This window comes from Galeopterus variegatus, unplaced genomic scaffold (assembly GCF_000696425.1).
Source record: "Galeopterus variegatus unplaced genomic scaffold, G_variegatus-3.0.2 Scaffold6659, whole genome shotgun sequence".
NCBI lineage: Eukaryota > Metazoa > Chordata > Mammalia > Dermoptera > Cynocephalidae > Galeopterus > Galeopterus variegatus.
This window is the reverse complement of record NW_007732770.1, coordinates 64,835-85,495: the sequence shown is the minus strand read 5'-3', so window position 1 is coordinate 85,495 and position 20,661 is coordinate 64,835. Positions and strand designations below refer to the sequence as shown.

Genomic DNA, 20,661 nt, shown 5'->3' with positions numbered 1-20,661 from the left:
AGGCTGTCCTCCTTCAGCCACCGGCCAGGACTTCGAGGGCCACAGAAAGTCCGAAAAGAGATGCTTCCCCCCATCGTGGGCCCTACCACCTCCTCGAGATGCCGAGGCTGCTCCTGCCACCATATTATCAACAAGCCTGCCACCTGGAGTTCCTCTGTGTCTTGAATCAGTAAATTGATGTCTCTTGGCAAATTTGAAAAGTTTTCAGCTATTCTTTCTTTGAGTATTTTTTTAGCCCCACCCTCTTCGTTCTTTCATTCTGGGACTTCAATGATACAAATGTTAGATCTTCTGTTTCAGTTCTACAGCTCAATGAGGCTGTTTATTTTTTAAATCTATTTTCTCTCTATTGTTCATATTGAGTAATTCCTGTTGTTCTACCTTCCAGCTTATTTATTCCATTCTGCTATTGAGCCCATCTACTAAGCCTTTTATTTTGACTATTGTATTTTTCAGGTTCAAAATTTCCATTTGGTCCTTTTCTATATCTTCTGTTTCATTGTTGAGGCTTTCTGTTTTGTCAGTGTTTCAGGTGTGTTCATAATTGTCCATTGAAACATTTCTATCATGGTTGCTTTAAAATCTTTGTCAGGTAATTCTAACATCTCTCTCTCTCTCTCTCTCTCTCAGTGTTGACATATATTAATTGTCTTTTTTTCATTCAATTTGCAATCTTCATGGTTTTTAGTTTTGACAGGTGATTTCCTAATGAAACCTAGACATTTTCACATTATATTAGGAGACCCTGGCTCTTATCTGAAACTATTGTTTTAGCTGGCTTTTTCTGACACTGCTAGATCAGGTTATGGAGAGGCACCACCTCATCAGTGATAGGTGGAAGTGGAAGTCCAGGTCCCACACTTAGCCTTCACTGGTACCCAGGATGGGGGAGGGGTGCTCTTTGTCACTGCTGGGGTGATGGGAGTTCCTGTTCCCTAAGTGGTCTTCACTGACACCATGGAAGGAGAGGCTCATTGCCAACTAGTGGGGAGGGAAGTCCTGACTTCCCATTTGGCCTTCTCTGACACCAGCCCATCAAGGGTGCTGGAAGTGTTATTACAGCCTCACATGGGCAGAAGTCTATGCTCACCACTCGGCTTCTGCATGTGTGGGTTTTTTCATCGGTGCTTGCCTATAGTACAGCAGTTTGTAGTTTCTATTGTAGTAGAAATTTTGTCCCAAAGTTTCTGTCTTACTGGATACCTTTCCTAGTACTTTGGCTAGAGAGAGCAGGCTTTTGGGGGCTTTTATTGTCTATACCCTTGACTGCTTTGGGGTTGCCAGTTCTTTAGCTCCCAATCTGGGATATATGAGCTAAAAGGGAAACCCAGGTAATCACGCCCATGTTGTGTCGTTCCTAAGATCCCAAAGTCCCCAACCAGTTTGCCTTCGTGTCTCCACCTTTCAAAGTCTTCTTATGTTTGTTTTACACATAATGTCCAGGATTTTTTGTTGTTCTTAACAGGAGGAAAATGAAAAGATATATTTACCCCATCTTCCTGGTAGCAAAAGTTATAGTAATTGAGACATTGTGATCTAGGTACTGGAATAACAAAACGACCAGTGGATAGACAGCATCTAGGAACAAACCCATAAACTGGAATTTATGGTAAAGCGAAAGTGCAGAGCAGTAGGGAAAGGATAATTATGTTAATAAGTGGTGCCGTGATAATTGGGTATCTGTATCGGCAAAAAATTAAATTGTACCCCCTACCTCACATATTCATACATACACCAAAAATAAATTGTAGGTATATTATAGGCCTCAATATGAAAAGCAAAACAATAAAGAATTTAGAATATAAATTACACACATATTCTAGACCTCAAAGTAGGGGAAATTTTCCCAACACATTATTAAAAATGCCAACCATAAAGAAAACGTTGATAAATTTTATTACGTTAAACTTACATTAAAATTAAGAACTCTTATTGATCAAGGCATTCGTTTTTTAAAAAAAAAAAAAGTATGATAAATTTTATTACGTTAAACTTACATTAAAATTAAGAACTCTTATTGATCAAGGCATTCATTTTTAAAAAAAAAAAGTGAAAAGGCAAGCACAATATGCAATAAAAGTTTTTTCATAATACATATAGCCAACCAAGGAGTCACATTCAGAATCTATAAAGAGGCTCTTCAAGTGCATAAGAAGACAGACAACCAATAAAAAAGTGGGCAAAAAAATTTGATGAGGCACATTATGAAAGAAGAAATCCAAATGGCCAGTAAACTTCTGAAAAATACTCAGTATCATTAGCAAGCACAGAAATACAAATTAAAACCATCATGAGATGCATTCACTCACTCATCAGACACTATATTTAAGAAGTCTGACAACACCAAGTATTGGTGATGATATGCAGCAATGAGACTTCCTGTATGCTGCTGGTAGATGTGTAAATTGGCATACCCACTTTGGAAATCCATTTGGAATTGCCTAGGAAATTGCATTCTTTATGACCTGGGACACGAAGGTGAATTCTCATGTGTACCAAGTCATTTGTACAAGCAAATTTCATAATAGAAACTGGAAAACAATCCAAATATCCATCAAAGAGACTTGGACAAATTGCAGTACTATACTGTAATAAAGACCATGAATTCCAACTATATGCAATACAATAGCTGAGTCTTAAAAATACCATATTGAACAAAAGAAGTTAGAAGTAAAATAAATCTTATTGCGTGGTTTCATTTATATAAAGGTCAAAAGAAGGTAAAATTGAATTATATTGTTTAAGGATGGATATTGGGGTGGTGAAAGTACAAAAGAAACAGCAAAGAAATTGTTACCAGCAGGTGGGGAGGCCATGAAGTGCTGGCAGTGGTTAATTTCTTGACCTGACATTAACTTTGTGATAATTTGTTAAACTGCATGGGAAGGAGGGAGGGACAGAACTGAGGAAGGAGTCTATTTACCCAGTGGCGGTCAAATGGTTGTATCCTCCCATTAGAAACAGTCTAGGTAGGGATTATGTGTACAGCCTCTGGGGCCAGTCAACCTGGATTCGAATCCTCTGCATCTGCTACCCACTTGCTGTGTGACCTTGTGCAATTTGCTTAATCTCTTTCTGCCTTGAGAGTCTCATCTGTAAAACGGGGATGATAATACTACCTAATGTGAGAACTAATATCTCTTAGACATGCAGTAAACAGCACAAGAGCCTTGTTAAATAGGTAAAAATTCATACATTAATTCAACATAAAAATTTCTGGAGTGTCTGTGTTCTGCTGGGCCCTTCAATGAGCCTTCACAGGCCAGTGGACTTGAACCCAAGTGTGCAGGTGTAGAGCTCTCAGGTCTGGGGCTCCACCTTAGAGAATCTCCCTCCAAAACCCAGGTGAGATTGTGGGCCTAGGCCAGGCTGAGCCCACAAGTTAACTGGAGAGTCCCAGCTTGGGGAGGGCTGCCTTGCAGGGACTAGAAGCCAGGCAGGCCCGTGCTAGCTGTCTGCTTCCGCCCCTGGGTCGGGGGGTTCAAGACCATCTGTCACTGGAACCCAGACGGCCTCTTCACCTCTTCTTCCAGGGCTCAGGAGAGCCGCAGAAGGTCAGATTGGGAGAAAAGAGGAGCAGGAAGGTGGAGGAGCCAGAGTCTTGGGTGCATTTCATCCCTTCCACAGAGGAAGTGCAAACAGAAGTGTGGGGCTGGGGTGAGTGAAAAAGCAACCAAACGCAGAGAATGAGGCAGCCCAGTGAGGGCTTTTATGGGGTCTTAATTAAGCCTGGAGGTCCCATTGTTCTTTTCAGGGTGGGACATATGTTCAGGGCCTGGCTGAGGTTTGGGACTGAAATTTCAATGGTGCTGGGCCCTATGGCCTGTGGGGGAGGAGGAAAGAGGGGTGGACAGTTCCTAAGCCATACAAGAACCAGCCCAGCCTCTCCCAGAGTAACCTTCCACTGGAGCAGGATATAAAACAACCAGAAGGGTAACAGAGACCCACCCCAGTGTGGGGACATGCCTGTGGGGTAGGGCAGAGCTAACTCCACCTCCCAGTGCCCTTAGCTGGCAGTGTGACCTTTGGCAGGCCTCAGTTTCTCAATGTGTGCCAGTCAAATGAGGATGTCTAGGAAAGCAGACAGTCGTTAGTACCTGCTACCACCCTGAGCAGGAGCCACCCAAGCAGTCGGATTGTCCAGTGGTGAGGGGCTTGGGCTCCAGGTCAGTCATACTTCCACTCGAATGCCTGCATTGCTGCTCACCAGCTGGGCTGCCTTGGGCAAGTGACTAGAACTCTCTGAACCTGTTTCCTCATCTGTAAAATGGGGGTGGTGATTCCTATCCCCAACATGTGTGAAGGGAATTGATGAGATGACCCATGTTGGAGCCTTACCACATAACGCCTGTTATCATCTGCCAGTCGACACCACTAGTGAACCTTCCCCTCCTGGAGCCCTGGTGGTGAAAAGACAGGGACACAACCCCATGAGAACGCTCAGAGTACAGTGAAGAAACAGTCAGAGAGGACCACAGCATGGGCCCGTCCAGGCTGCAGGAGCTCAGAATGGAGAGCGAGCTCTGGAGATGGGAAGGTCTTGCAAAACCCAAGTAAGTCGAGGGCAATGGTGGCCTTTCAGGCAGGGGAATGACATCAGCAGAGGTGAGGCTGGGACTCTAAGCAGCCTGTTTAAGGAGGGAGGAGGTTGACCTGGCTCAATGGAGATCCTGTTGGGGACAGGTGGGAAAGAAGGCTCGAAGAATTGCTTGGATGCTATGGTTTGAATGTTTGTGTCCCCCCCAAACTCATATGTTGAAACTTAATCCCTAAGAGGATGATATTAAGAGGTAGCGCCTTAGTGATTAGGTCATGAAGGTGGAACCCTCACAAATGGGATTAATGTCCTTATAAAATAGGCACAAGGGTGCTCATTCACCCCTTTTACCACATGAGGACATGGTAGAAGGCACCATCTATGGACCAGCAAGCAGGCCCTCGCTGCAAGAGCAAGACGCCGACGCTGCTGGTGCCTTGATTGTGGACTTCCTGGCCTCCAGAACTGTGAGCAATAAATTTCTGTTGTGTATAAGCCACCCAATTTATGGTAGTATTCTATTATAGCAGTGCAAATGGACTGAGACACTGAGTCAGAATATGAACCATAAGAACGTAGCAAGGCCAGGATGCCAGGAGTCTCTTTCGTGAGCTATCCAAAGTGAGCCCTGGGCTCAGGGATTTCCAAGGTCACCCCAGTTCTAACATTCTCAGTCTGTGACTTTCACTGCGGGCCACAAGGAACCATGGAAGTTTTAGAGCCTGTGGGCCCTGTGGGGACAGCAGGATTTCAGCCAGGGACCAAAGCCACACAGGATCTACTGCTGAGGCTTCAGATGGGAGAGCCTCGGGGCGCTAAGGTGCTGAGTGCAGGAAACAAGTGTGTGAATCCACCTCAGCCCTGCCCTGGAAAGCCCCAGAAGGGAGGTCAGGGCTGGGAATCAAATGAAGCCTCAGGCCGGGCAGTGTGTACCATGTGCGCCCAGGGACCCCTGCCCTCCTGAGCCTCACCCTTCCCCGAAGTGCTGCCACCTGCCCAGACCTCTGCCTTCCAGGTGGCCTGAGTCCCACCAAGAATCAGGGTGGGAGAAAGTGGCCTCTCCCTCCCTCCAAAGCTGAGTCAATCGATCATCTTGTCTTTACTGAACCCTTTCTGTGTGCCACAACCAATGGCAAAGAGTCTCCATGCTGAAGAGCAATTGGACATGCTGTGCGTTCACTACTCCGTTTCTCGCTCCTGGGCACACAGGATCACCATATTTGCCTTAAAATTAGGCTAGGGCCATGCGACTGAGTTCTAGCAGATAGAAAAAGGATGACAGGGATAGAAGCCACTTCCAGGCTTGGTCCTTAAAAACGTCCCCTTACACAGTTCTCTCTTCCTCTTACACAGGGACCATGGAGGTCATGTGTTCTAGATGGTTGAGCCACAAAAAGGAAGGGCCAACCTGACCCACATCAGACTGCCGTGTGTGAGAAATCATCCTGTATTGTGCTGTTGCTGAGACTGAGCATCTGTGTGTTGCAGCAGCATAGCCTATCCTAACTGGACTATCTATTAGCATTAACTGAGCATTTATTATGTTCTGAGCCCTGGACTAAGTATCATACATGCCTCTCTAATCTTTACCACATTCTGCAAAGTGGGTGTTATTAATATATCCATCTTATGGACAAGGAAACTGAGGTTCAAAGTACAGAGTTGAATGACCTGCCCATGGACTCCCATAGCTAGAAGGAGGCAGAGCCAGGTGGTTTGTCTACAAAGCACATGCCCTTAACCACACACCGTGGTTGGAAATGCCGAGTGTCTGTCTGGGAGGATCAGGTACAGCCTGCAGCAGGGCAAGGCTGCCTATCAGCCCCTGGGGTCAGAGGAGAACAACAGGAATTAAAACGTCTCTGGTGGGAAAATGTTGAACCACCAATAAATGCTTAGAAATGTTCTTTTCAATTGATCAGCCCCACCATACCAGGTCCTGGTGGCTGATGAAGGCGGCAGAGCTAAGAATCTCCGTCTTCATTCATTTTATGGGCTGTGGCATGAGCATCTTGTCTTTCCCACCTGCTGTATGGGAGAATAACCCAAATGCTGCACACATGGCATAGCTTATCAGAAATACGACAGGATATTAAATCACACCCTTTCTCTTGTCTGAGAATTTTGGCAGAGGCTCCAGAGACCCAGAACAAATTGATGAGGTCCCAGTCTTCCCCAGTCCCGAAGTAGGATGCTAGACAACCTATGCAGGATGTCGTGGTGATGCCGACACTGGGTCTGCCAGCAGTGGTCCATCACCCACTTCCAGGCCGTAAAAATGAAGACAAAGAAATCTTTGAAGATGTGGAAGAGAGCAATGAAGAATTTTTGGAGACACTGAGCAGCATGCTGAGCATTTCCCCTACATTCTGGCACCTCAAGCCAAGTTACGGGGCTTCGGGAAAACCATGTAGAGTTCGACATGTGTTCGTTAGAGCTTGAATGATGCAGGAACTGGTGTCTGACTGACTTCTGAAAAGTCTGAAGGAGGGAGTCTGGGGTTGCATCTGCCCTGGTTTGACAGAGGGAAGAGAAGCAACTTTCCTGAGAATAGCTGGCCCTCCCAGAATCCAGATGGGCAAAGGATCCGTGAGTTCCAGGGCCAGAGGTGGAACCTGAAGAGGGAAGCCAGGTCACTTTAAGAGTATGGAGGGACTAGGCAACTTCTCAGAAGCCAAGGGACAGAAATAGTAAGGGGAGACAATGTCTATGCCAAGGGAACCATGGTAAGAGATCCTTAGCAATAGAATGGTCTCCAAAGAACCCAGGAAGCTACGTCTAGAGTGAGACAGTCAGCATCTGGAAATGGCCACACCCAGAGAGCACCAGCATCAAGTGACAGCTACAGTGGTGAAGCAAGAACCACCCTGTGTCTTCACCCTGGGCTGTAACCCAGCAGCCAGGCAGGTGGGTGAGGAAAGGAAAAGAAGACAGAAGTTGACAACGCCTCCCGCACACACTTGTCCCTCAATCTGCTGCAAGTCTGAGCTTAGGGAGGGAAAAAGCTCTAAGTAAAATTGGAGTTTTGATATTACACCGGACTGGACTCTCTAACATCTGAAGAAAAGACACTTCATTTGTTACCTATTGGTGATTGTTGAGAAAGCCTGAGAACAGCCAGAGTTTTCACCCAGAAGTAACAAAGAATGAGATGGAAAAGCTGGTTTAAAGGGGCAGTGGGGAGAAACGATACAGCTGCTTTCTATTCACATCCTAATAAGTCCCGCTCATCCAAAGTCCAGTTGTAGATACCCAACTGTGGAATAATGATCGCCAAGTGGAATAAACCAAGGTACAGAATAATACATAGCATGGTACCTTTTATCTAAGAAAGGGAGAATATAAACACAAACAAGCGAATAAATAAATAAATTTGCTTATATTTTTAACAAAGAAAAGATAAACCAAAAACTAATAAAAGTGGTTTTCAGTAATAGGATAAGGAGGTAGGATTGAAAATTAAACTTCTCTGACAGTACCTTGTTTTGTAGTTTTAACTCTGAAGCCATTGAAATGTCTTACATAATTAAATTTAAGAATTTAAAACTAATATCTAAAAATAAAAAACAAAATGAAGCATATGAACTTAACTGCATATCAAGGTTGTGGCTTAGCCACAGAGAGTTAGTCTAAGTGATTTTACAACACAATATTATGTCATAAAAACAAAAAGACTTTCAACAATATCTTAAGTTGTATTTAGTAACTGTATTTTAGTAATAATACTGATATTAATTTGAAATCATGCATACAGTGGAAAAAAGCAAATAACTAGTTATGTTGACATAGTTAATAGCCATGATTTTTGCACAACCGAAAAAAGATACAAATATATATTCAAAGAATAACTAAAATGACTACGTGAAGCTGTTGCTTTTAATTATGCCACTAGAGCTGAAGACAAAGGCAGGCAGGAATGGAAGATGAACCTGAGGTGGGGGAGGCAAGACAAACTGGAACCTGTGAGTAGGAGCAAAAACCCATATCAATCTCTCACCACCTCTAATCCTTCATCAACTTCAATGATGGTGATAGGCACCCTTCATCATGGAATTAAACACACACGTAGCCAGGAGTCAGAGAAGCTGAAGAGCATCTGACAGCAGTTACAGTACCTACAGGCCTGGCTCCCGTCCCATGCAGACAATTAGCCAGCAGACAGTATGCATAAGCTGCATGGTGCCCTGCCTTGAACTTCTGAGCATGAAAATTTATTTCTGGCTGCTGCTTCACTTCTGCCTTCCAAGTCTCCTGCAAAACATCTACTGTGGTGCACACTAACCTGGAACTCTTCAGGTAAAGGAATTCTGAGAAACAATCCAGCTTAGCTAAGTTAACCCAATACAAATATACCACCAGGACACTAATTCATTATTCTGAAAACAAGTAAGTAAAGAATGAGTTAAGCATTTAACCTGCCTTTCCCATGCACGTTTTATTTCATGATAACCCATAATTGATGCTAACTCACTCACGTCTCTGGCAGGTTGCAGGCAGTCAGCCAGGGTGCTTCGGTTTTTCCCTACATGACCTCTCCAGCAGGCTAGCTCGGGCCTGTTCACATCATGGTCTCAGAGTTCTAAGTTCAGCAAAAAGAGCAAGTCCTAATGAACAGGTGCTTTTTTTCAACAGACTTTATTTTTTAGAGAAGTTTTAGGTTCGTAGCAAAATTGAGTGAAAGGTACAGAGGAAAAGACTATTTTTTTCCCACTGCATTGCCTTCATTCCTTTGTCAAAGATCAGTTGACTATATTTACACAGGTCTATTTCTTGGCTCTTTATTCTGTTCCATTATCTATTTGTCTATTCTTTTGCCAATACCACTGTCTTGATTACTGTAGGTTTATAGTAAGTCTTGAAGTCAGGTAGTGTCAGTCCTCCAGCTTTGTTCTTCTTCAATATTGTGTTGGCTATTCTGGGTCTTTTGCCTCTTGATATAAACTTTAGAATCAGTTTGTTGATATCCACAAAATAACTTGCTGAGATTTTGATTGGGATTGTGTTGAATTAATTTGGGAAGAACTGATATCTTGACAGTACAGAGTCTTCCAGTCCATGAACATAGAATATCTCCCCATTTATTTAGTTCTTTGATTTCTTTCACAAGAGTTTTATAATTTTCTTCATACACCTCTTGTACATATTTTGTTAGACTTAAACCTGACTGTTTTATTTTGGGGGATGCTAATGTAAATGGTGTTGTGTTTCTAATTTGAAATTCCACTTGTTTATTGTTGGCATATAGAAAAGTGATTAACTTTTGTATATCAGCCTCGTGTCCTGAAAACTTGCTGTAATTGCTTATTAGTTCCAGGAAGTTTTTTGTCAATTCTTTCAGATTTCCTACGTAGATGATTACATCATCTGCAAACAAATACAGTTTTATTTCTTTCTTTCCAATCTGTGTAGACTTTTCCCATTTCTTGTCTTATCACATTAGCTAGGACTTCCGGTATGATGTTGAAAAGCAGTAGTAAAAGGGGACATGCTTGCCTTGTCCCCAAACAAGTGCTTTTCATTTTTTTAATTTTTTTTTTATTTTTAAATTTTATTTTGTCGATATACAATGAGGTTGATTATTGTGGCCCATTACCGAAACCCCCCTCCAAACAAGTGCTTTTCAAATGTCTGCTTGCATCATGTTTGTTAATGTCCCATTGGTCAACACACATCGGTTTCAAGGGATGGAGAAATAAACTCTTTATCTCAGTTTCAAAGTTTGCATCTCTCAACGGGAGGTGCAGATATGTCACTTTGTAGAAGGGTGTGCATGGAATGAATGTGTAGTCATTTCATAATCTACCATAACTACCTTGCTAGATCCCCAATAAATTCAAGCAGACGATGTGTTTTTTAAATTAAACTTTACATTTTAAGATAATTGTAGATTCATATGCTATTGTAAGAAATAATGCAAAGAGATCCCTTGCACGCTTTACTCAGTTTCTTCCAGTGGTGACATTTTCCAGAATGTAAAATAGTACAATACCACAGCAGGATACTGACACTGACATAGTTAAGATACAGAACTCTTCCATCACCACAAGGGTTTTTCATGTTGCCTTTTCATAACCATGGCTGCTCCTTAATCCTTGACTTCCAATCTGTTTTCCATATCTATAATTTTGTCATTTCAAGAACATTGTATAAATGGAATATAATAGTAACCTTTGGGGGTTGGCTGGTTAGTTCAGTTGGATAGAGCACCACCTTGTACCACCAAGGTCAAGGGTTCCAAACTCCTTACCAGCCAGCCATCAAAAACAACAACAACAACGACCAAAAAGAAAAAAAAGATTATAATATGTAAGCTTTGGAATAAGCTTTATTCACTCAGTATAATTCTTTGGAGATTTATCCAGCTTGTTGCATCTATCAATAGTTCATTCCCTTTTACTGCTGAGTTGTATTTCACAGCATGGATATACCACAGTTTGCTTAACCATTCACCCATTGCAGGACAACTGTTTCCAGTTTTTGGCAATTAGGAATAAAATTATTTTTTTAAAAGTATTCTCAGGTTTTTGTGTGAACATAGTCTTCATATTCTAATTGCATTGTCTGTTTTTTTACTATTTAGTTTTGAGAGGTTTGTATGTATTCTAGATACTAGTTCTTTGTAGAATGTGTGCTTTGCAAATATTTTCCCCTACTCTGTATCTTCTCTTTTCATCCTTTCAGCAGGAGCTTACACGGAGCAAAAGTTTTTAATTTTGGTGAAGTCCAATTTATCCACTTTTTCTTTTCTCTTACGGGTTGTGATTTTGGCATCAGGTCTAAGAGCACTTTATCTCCTAGATCCTGGAAAATTTTAATAACTTTTTTCCCACAAGTTTTATAATTTTATGTTTACATCTAGAATCCATCTTAAGTTAACTTTTGTATAATGCATGAGACTTAGATTGCATTTCTTTTCTTTTTTTTTTTTTTCCTTCTTCCTATGAATGTTCACTTGCTTTAGCACCATTTATTGAAAAGGCTATCTTTCTTCCATTGAATTGCTTTTGCACCTTTGTGAAAAAAATCAGTTGGGCGTACTCATGTGGGTCATTTCTGAGTTTGCTATTCTGTGTCATTGATATACAAGGGCGTATTAAAAGATATTATGAATTCTTCTGTGAACTTTTTGAAGACCCCTTGTAGGTATCTATCCCTCTGCCAATACCACACAATCTTGATTACTGTAGCTATATGATGAGTCTTAAAATCAAGTAGGCTTACATCAGTCTACTTTTTCAAGATTATTTTAGCTATTCTAGTTTCTTTGCCTTTTCATATAAATTTTAGAATAATCATGAGTATATCTACACAAAATCCTTCTGGGGTTTTAATACAAATTGTATTAAATCTGTATATCAATTTGGACAGAATTACCATCTTTTCTATGTTAAATCTTCCAATCCATGAACATGTTATGTCTTTCCATTTATTTAGATTTCCTTTGGTTTCCTTCATCAGCATTATGTAGGTTTTAGCATACAAGTCCTATATATGTTCTGTTGCATTTATACCTGTGAGGTTTTTTTTGAATGATCATAAATTGTATTGTGTTTTTAATTTTGGTGTCCATGTGTTCATTGCTAGTATATAGAAATACAATTGACTTTTGTATATTTGTCTTGTATCCTGCAAATTTTCTGACCTCACTTGTTGGTTCTAAGAGAGTTTCTTTTTTCTTTTTGGTAGAATTCTTGAGATTCTCTATGTAGATAATCATGTCATCTGCAAATAAGGACAGTTTTATTTCTTCCTTTCCAACCCATACATCTTTCTTTCCTGTTGCCTTATTGCAGTGGCTAGAACTTCCAGTACAGACAGTCACCAATTACAATGGTTTGACTTACAATTTCTTGACTTTATAGTGGGCTTATCAAGGTATTAAAGGCATTTTCAAATTACAATATTTTTTACTTATAGTGAGTTTATTGGGACATAACCCTATCATAAGTCCAGGAGCATCTGTACTATGTTGTATAAGAGTGGTGAGAACAGCAGACTTGGCCAGTTTCTAATCTTATTTGTAAAGCATTTGATCTGTCACCATTGTGTCTTTCATCGTTGCCTTTTACCATTAGCTGTAGGTTTTTTATTTATGCCCTTTTTCAACTTAAAGAAGTCCACCTCTGCCTTAATTTTCTGGGAAATTTTTAATTATGATGGGGTGTTGGCTTTTGTCTAATGTTTTTTCTGCCTCAATTGATATTATCATATAATTTTTCTTTAGTCTGTTGATTTTTGAATATTAAACAAATCTTGCACACCTGGTCATGGTGTATAATTCTTTCTTATACACTGATGAATTTGACTTGCTAACATATTCTGTGTCTAAGTCATGAGAGAAATTGGCCCATAGTTTTGTTTTTGTTTATATTTTTGTTTTACAGTTTTTATCTGGTTTTGGTATCAGAGTAATGCTGATCTCATAAACTGAGATGAAAGCATTCCCTCTTTTATTTTCTGTAAAAAATTGTATTAAATTGGTGTTAATTCTTAAATATTTGGTGGAATTCTCCATTGAAACAATCTGGGGCCTGGAGATTTTTTTTTCAGATTTTACTTATGAATTCAATTCTTTATTATAGAAATATTCAGATTATTTATTTCTCTTGGCTAAATTTTGGTGTTTTGTTGTTTTTGAGGAATCAGTCTATTTTTTCTACATTATGTAACTTTTCCTACCACTTTTCTTTCAACCTATTGATGTTATTGAATAGTGAGTTTCTTATAAACAGCATATAGTCGGGTCATGTTTTTTTATGTTCTCTCTTTTAATATCTGCCTTTCAAGTGGTATATTTAGGCCATTTACATTTAAGGTCATTATTGATGTATTAGGTCTTACTCTGCCATTTTTAAGATTTGTTTTCTCTTTCTTTCCTGTTTCCTGTGGGTTAGTTGAACATTTTTAAGGTTCTATCTTTACTTATTTATAGTGTGTTTGAGAGTATCATTTTGTATAGTTTTCTTAGTGGTTGTTCTGGAATTACAGTGTACATATGTGACTTACCACAGTCTACTGGAATCAATATTTTCCCACTTCAAGTGAAGTGTGGAAACCTTACTTCCATTTAGGCCTATTTACCCTCCCCACTTTTAAATATCATTGTCTTAAGCATCAGATGGTATAATTTTTGTTACAGTCACCATATATGATCTATAAAACCCATGAGAAGAAGGATAGTCTATTGTACGTACCCATATTTCTGCTTAATTTGTTGTTTTTCTTGTTTCCTGATGCTCTAAGATTTTTTCTTTTATCATTTCCTTTCTGTTTGAAGAATTTTCTTTATCTGTTGTTTAAGTATAGGTCTTCTAGTGACAAATTTTTTTGTTTGCTCTTGTCTTTTATTCCTGAAGGATAGTTTCACTAGACATGTAAATTGTGTTTGAGTTTTTCCTTTCAGTACTTGAAAAATGTTCTGCCACTCCTTTCTGGCCTTTAAAGAAAATTTCATTTTCTTTATATATCAGAGAAGAAATCTGCTTTCATCAGAATTGATGCTCTTTTACAGGTTAATGTGTCATTTCCCTCTGGCTGCTTTCAAGAATTTGTCTTTGTCTTTAGTTTTTGGAAGCTTGATTATGATGTGTCTTGTCATAGACTTTTTGGTTAACCTAATTTAAGGTTAGCCTAGTTTCTTGAATCTGTGTATTTATGTCTTTCACCAAATGTGGAGAGTTTTAAACTACTATTTATTTGAATACTCTTTCAACCCCACTTTCTTTCCCTTCTCTTCTGGAATGCCAATAATACAAGTGTTGGATCTTTTGTTATTGTCCCACAGCTTCCTGAGACTCTGTATTTTCTTTCTTTCTTTTTTTCATTCATTCTTTCTTTCTTTCCATTTTATCTCTGTCATTCAGATTGGGTAAATTCTATTGAGCTGTCCTCAAGATCAATGATTTTGATGTCAGATGTATGGTCTGGGGGACACCTGATAGTCAGCCTCAACCCAACCAGTTTTCTTACCAGGTTCTTAACTCCACCACAGGAAAGAATTCAAGGGCAGAGTCACAATAGACAGTGAGAACAAGTTTAATACAATAGTTAAGAAATACAGGTTCCACAGAGAGAGTGAAGCATAGATTGATCAGGGCCCACAGCAAGTTTAACACAAAAGCAAGAAATACATACTTAAAATTCAATACAAAGTGCAGGCTGGTTCAAGAGAATGAGCCCCTGCATGCTGAAAATTTTACACACCTCAGCCATCAAAGTGCAAGTTGCCTCCAGGAAAGTGAGCAACAACCCCACCTTCTGCTGGGATTTAGCTTTTATAGTTTCTCTATCTAATGCATCAAAGTGCAAGTTGCCTCCAGGAAAGTGAGCAACAACCCCACCTTCTGCTGGGATTTAGATTTTATAGTTTCTCTATCTAATGAATATTTAATTAAGGGGGTGGCTCCCAGTTATGTATTTAGTCTTGCACATGCTCAGTTGGTCTCTTCCTGGAGCACGTTCATTGGTCAGACCATATCACATGCACCAGGCATATTCAAGAATGTTCTGTGCTCTCTACTGAGCATGCCCAGCCACTGGATTTGCATAAGCCAGTCCCTCCTGGTCTCACTTTCCCTGTGTTAGTGCTAAAATTAGGTCTAACTGGCAACAGTAACTTTTCTCCAAGGGAGAGCTCAGAGGAGGGACCCTGAGACCTCAGGGAGTGGCTGGAAACCCAGAGGCATGTCCTGAAACCTGAGCCCAAGGAAACTGAGCATCTCCTATATAAATTCTATCTGTTGTACTCCCCATTCTCCTCTTAAATCTATCCAGTGAGGTTTTTTTATTTCTGTTATTATATTTTTTCCATTCTATTATTTCCGTTTGTTTATTTTACTTCTTTGCTGAGATTTTTCTGTTTTTTAATTTATCTCAAAAGAATTTCTACTTTCTTGATCAATCATTTTCGTAACGGTTGCTTTAAAATCCTTATCAGATCATTCCAACATCTGATTCACCTTGATGTTGGCATTAGTTGATTGGGGTGTCTAATGAGCCCTAGCATGGGCTGGGCCTGGTCATGTGGTCAAGAGAGCCACTGTGTATTTTACGCTTCTCAGCTCTTCTCCTTCTCACCCTATGCCGGGATCAGCTGAGGACCCTCATGTAACCCACATAAGTTTTCTGATTACACTAACTCCTGAGAGCTAGTGAGAAGGAGAGAGAAGAACTCCATAATGGTAGAGAAAAGCCATATTTGAAAGAAATTTGGGACAGATAGATCAAGACGTGTTCATATTTAAAAACATTATGATGGTGAAGGATTTTGGTAATGACATGTCCAACTTTTGAGACATGGCTCTGGTCTGGTTGGTTGTCTAGCTCCACCTGGTTTGCTGTTGTCCTTGGACCTCCCTTAACTATTCTCAGAGGGATTATCTTTGCCTCTCTCTTCTGTTGGATCTTTTGCTTCTTATATGTTATGTATGATCAATAAGGGACAGCCATGCCAGTAATGGGATACTATTTAATTTAGACTAATGTCCCCACTGAGGTAAAATATATTAGACCATGGCCTAGCCCACTGACCTCTGCTAAAGGGACTCTCAAAAGCTCTCAGAGAAGCTGAAATTAGACCATGATCAATCCCACCTTATTCTCATAGCCTTCACCTAAGAGTGGTAACGTTGGGTTTTTTTTTTTTTATACTGCTAGGTTTTTGCTTGTTACTCAGTCTTCCAGACTAAGTAATATATTATTTAAGAGTATGAAATATCAAAATAGACCGAGGGTTCGGATCCCACATGCAGACCGGTTCCCGCTCACTGGCTGAGCGAGGTGCAGGCGCAGCACCGAGGTTTGCGATCCTGTTGCCGGTCCCGGTCCGGTACGGGCGTGACACTGAGGGTTGCGATCCGTTGCCGGACACGAAAAAGGACAAAAAGGAAAAAAAAGAAAAAGAAATACTTATAAAAAAACAAGTTGAGACCAGCCTGTGATGGCTCTTTGAGAGGCCACCTGTTGCTTTAACCTTCCCAGCATGTGCCCCGTCTTTTTATATCAGCATCTCCATTTCTCCTCAAAGAATGGGCCCTCCTCCATTGTTGGTACGTATAACTCAGGTAGAGCTAACCCCACTCTCAGCTCCAAAGGTGGCCATGTGGACCAGCCTGGCCAAACCGTGTATTCTATCCTTCCAGCTATGCTATTGGTTCATAGATAAACAAGTGATCCAGGATGGGCCAATGGGAGCCCTTCCTGGGACTATTACTGGAGCTTTAGAGAGAAAAAGAACTCCCTTTCCACTGGGCTGATAAGAATAGCACTTCACCTTCATGGTCTTTCTCTCAACAACCTAGAACCCCAGCCTAGCCATGACACCAGACAAACCCAAATGGAAAGACATCTTATGAAACAGCTGCACAGTACATACTCTTCAAAATGTCAAGGTCATCAAAAACAAGGAAAGTTTGAGAAACTATCACAGACCAGAGAAGCATGAGGAGAAATTGTGATTAAATGTAATGTGATATCCTGGATGGGATCCTGAGACAGAAAACAAACATTAGGGGGAAACTAATAAAAATCTAAATGAAGTACAAAGTTTAGTTAATAATAATGTATTAATAATAGTTGTACCATAGTAATGTACTGTGTTAACTGGGAAACTGCATACAAGGTATATGATAACTCTTTGTACTATCCTGACACTTTAAATCTAAAACTATTCTAAAACCAAAGTTAAAAAAAAAAATTGAATGGAAATCCTGAGACTAAAAACTAAAATAACTGAAATGAAAATTTCATTAGATGGACTTAACAGCAGACTGGAGATGGCAGCAGAAGCCAGGGAAGTTAGCCAATCTGAAGAACACAGAAAATATAATAATAAAGAAATTTAAATAGAATCTCAGGCACCTGTGAGACAATAACAAATTGCCTAATGTGCATGTAATTAGAGTCTTAGGAGGAGAAGAGAGTGAACTTGAAGCAGAAAAAAAATTTTGAAGAAATAACCAAAATTTTAGCCTGCCCGGCATGTGTTCACTCTCTCTTTTGATATCAGCAAGTCAATTTCCCCTCTAGGCATGGTCCTTTCTCTACTGTTGGTCTATATAGTTCAGGTTGAGCTAATCCCACCAAAATTTGATAATGAACATTGACTTGCAAATCCAAGAATCTAAGCAAACTCCAAGTAGAATATACAAAGAAAAACACCTAGGTACATCATAGTCAAACTGCAGAAAATCAAAGAAAAGGTAAAAATCTTAAGCAATCAGAGAAAAGACACATTGCATTCAGAAAATCAGTGATATGAATGGTATGTGACTTTTCATGAGAAACAATGGATGCCAGAAGACAATGGAATGACATCATTAAGGTCCTGAAAGAGAAAAATAAAATATCAACCAAAACTCCATATCCACCAAAAACATCCCTCAAGTTGAGTGTGAAATAAAGACATTATCAGATAAATGAAATCTGGGATAATTTGTCTCCAATGGACATGGGCTATAAGAAATGATGAAGGAGGTTCTTCATACTGAAGAAAAATGATATCAGATGGGAACTCAGATCCACAGAAAAGAATGAAGAGCACCAAAAATGGTAAATGCGTTGATAAACATAAAAATCCATGTTATTTTTTACTCTTGTAATTTTCTTAAAAGAAAATAGACTTCTTAAAGCAAAAAAAAATAATAATAATAATGCAAGGAACACAAAAACAATAATAATGTGAGATAGGTTTATATACATAGCACAAGGTTGAAGGGAATGGGCAAATGGCCTTACACTGTTGGAAGGAAATAACCAAAATAATGAAAAGCTATAGAGCTAAAAAGCCAATAGAGGGAATAAAATGGAATAACAAAAACATCTGATCAATCCAAAAGGAGGCAGCAAAGGAGCAAGGGAGGAACAAAAAATTGAAGGGGCAAATGAAAAAGAAATAGCAAGATGGCAAAGTTACACCCAACCACATAAATATTTACATTAGAAGTAAATATATTACACATCCCAATTGAAAGGCAGAGTTTGTCAAAAGAAACTACATAAAAAGCAAAGCCCAACTTTATGCTATCTATAAGATAGACCATTTAAATATAAAAACACAAATAAGTGGAATGTAAATGGATAGAAAAAGACATACAATGCAAGCACTAAAGCTAAGAAAATTGGTTTTGCTATATTGGTATCAGACAATGTAGGCTTCAAGACAGAGCTCTCAAGACAAGAAGGACATTTCATAAGATGGAAAAGGACAATTAATTAGCAAGATGTAACAATTTTTTAATTTTATTTTTTACTAGCATATCCATTATTACAAATCATACTTATTCTTTAATGCACTTTATCCAATCTCTCCCCTTCCTCCTCCCCTGCTAATAACCATAGATTTGTTCTCTCCATCTGATAGATTAACTGTTCCTATGTTGGTTTGTTGCCTAGTTGATCTGTCCAGTACTGAGACAGGTGTGATCAAGTCCTCCTCCCCTATTATTGTAAGATAGATGCTTCTATTACTCTGGAGTGTGCTTTGTGGAGAGAGAAGACCTCTTTTTTTTTTTTCTTTTTGGTCTACACTGGTGCTTCTCCCTTGTCAATGCAGCGGAGAGTCTGGCGTGCCATCTGTACGGTAGCTGTGACTGCTGCTGTAGAGACTAGCTGCCTTTGCAGCAGCCATGGCAATTGTGGTGGCTGTGGTGGTCTACCTGTGGGGAAACGGTGTTTTTGGTATGCTCTTTACCTAGGTTTGGCTGCCCCTGGCTTCGTGACTCAGGACCCTAGCAGGGTCCTGGGGTAGTGGTGGCAGCGTACTTAGTTGCAGCTGGGGGAGACATAACAATTTTTAAAATGTATGACCCTGATGACAGAGCTTCAACATTTATGGAGTCAAACTGACAGAACTAAAGAAAGAAATAGACAAATCCACAGTCATAGATGCAGATTGTAACACCCCTCTTTCAGTAATTGATAGAAGAAGTAGACAAAAATAGGAGTAAGGATATAGGATATCTGAACACTATCAACCTATTTGACCTCATTGACACTTGCAAAATGCTACACACAACCACCGCAAAATATAAATTTCAAGTGCATATTAAACATTCAGGAAAGACCATATTTTAGGTCATAAAATAAGTGTTAATAGATTCCAAAAAGTTGAAAATTTCCAGAGTATGTTATTTGGTCACAAAGGAATTAAATTAGAAACCAATAACAATAAGGGAGAAAGAACAAAATAATTGTAAATCAAATATCATACTTGTATTTAACCCATGGGTCAAAGAAAACAATCATAAGAGAAATGAGAAAATATTTTGAACTGAGTAGTTATGAAAACATAACATATGAAATTTTGTGGTATGCAGATAAATCAGTTTAAATGCCTATATCATAACATAATTAATTGTCTAGGATTCCACCTTAAGAAACTAGAAAAAAAAGTAAATAGAAGAAACTCAACCAAAGTAAGTAGAAGAAAAGAGAATAATTTAATGAAATGAAGAGACAAAAGAGAAAATGAATAAAGCCAAAATTTGTTCTTTAAAAAGACTAAAAGTGCTAACCCCTCACTAGATTTATCAAGAAGAGAGATTGTACAAATTACCAATATCCAGAATGAAATAGGTGTTACCACTAGAGATCCTACAGACTTCACAGAATAATAAGAAAATGTTGTGAACAACTTCATGCTAATAAATTTGGTGACTTAGATAAAATGGGAAATTTCTTTTCAAAAACACAACTAATTAGACTGACTCAAAAAAATTAGAAAATCTGAGTAACCCTCTATTAAAGAAATTTAATTGATAATAAAAAAAAATTTTTTCACGCAAAATGACTTCCAAACCCAGAAGGCTTTCCTGGTCAATTTTACCAAATTTTTAAGGATGAAATAATACCAACCTTACACACTCTTTCAGAAAATACAAGAAGAAGGAGCAATTCTGTATCACTCAGGGTCCAATCAAGAGAAAGAAACCACACAGCAATCTGAACAGTAATTTGAAGTTTAATATACAGAAGTATTAACAGGAGATTGGAAAAACAGTGAACTGTATAGTAAGGGTTAGAGAGAGCCCTAAAGAGTGCAAGAGCAGCAAATATAAGGAACAGCTGCTATCCCTAGGGCTGAGCTAGAGAAACCAAAAATGACCCTCCCCGCCTGGGCGGATATT

The 20,661-nt window shown here is 39.4% G+C and overlaps 1 pseudogene; it reads right to left on the bottom strand.

Moving 5' to 3' along the window:
• Positions 1-20,661, bottom strand: part of LOC103606534 — a 34,579-nt pseudogene that overhangs the window by 2,675 nt on the left and 11,243 nt on the right.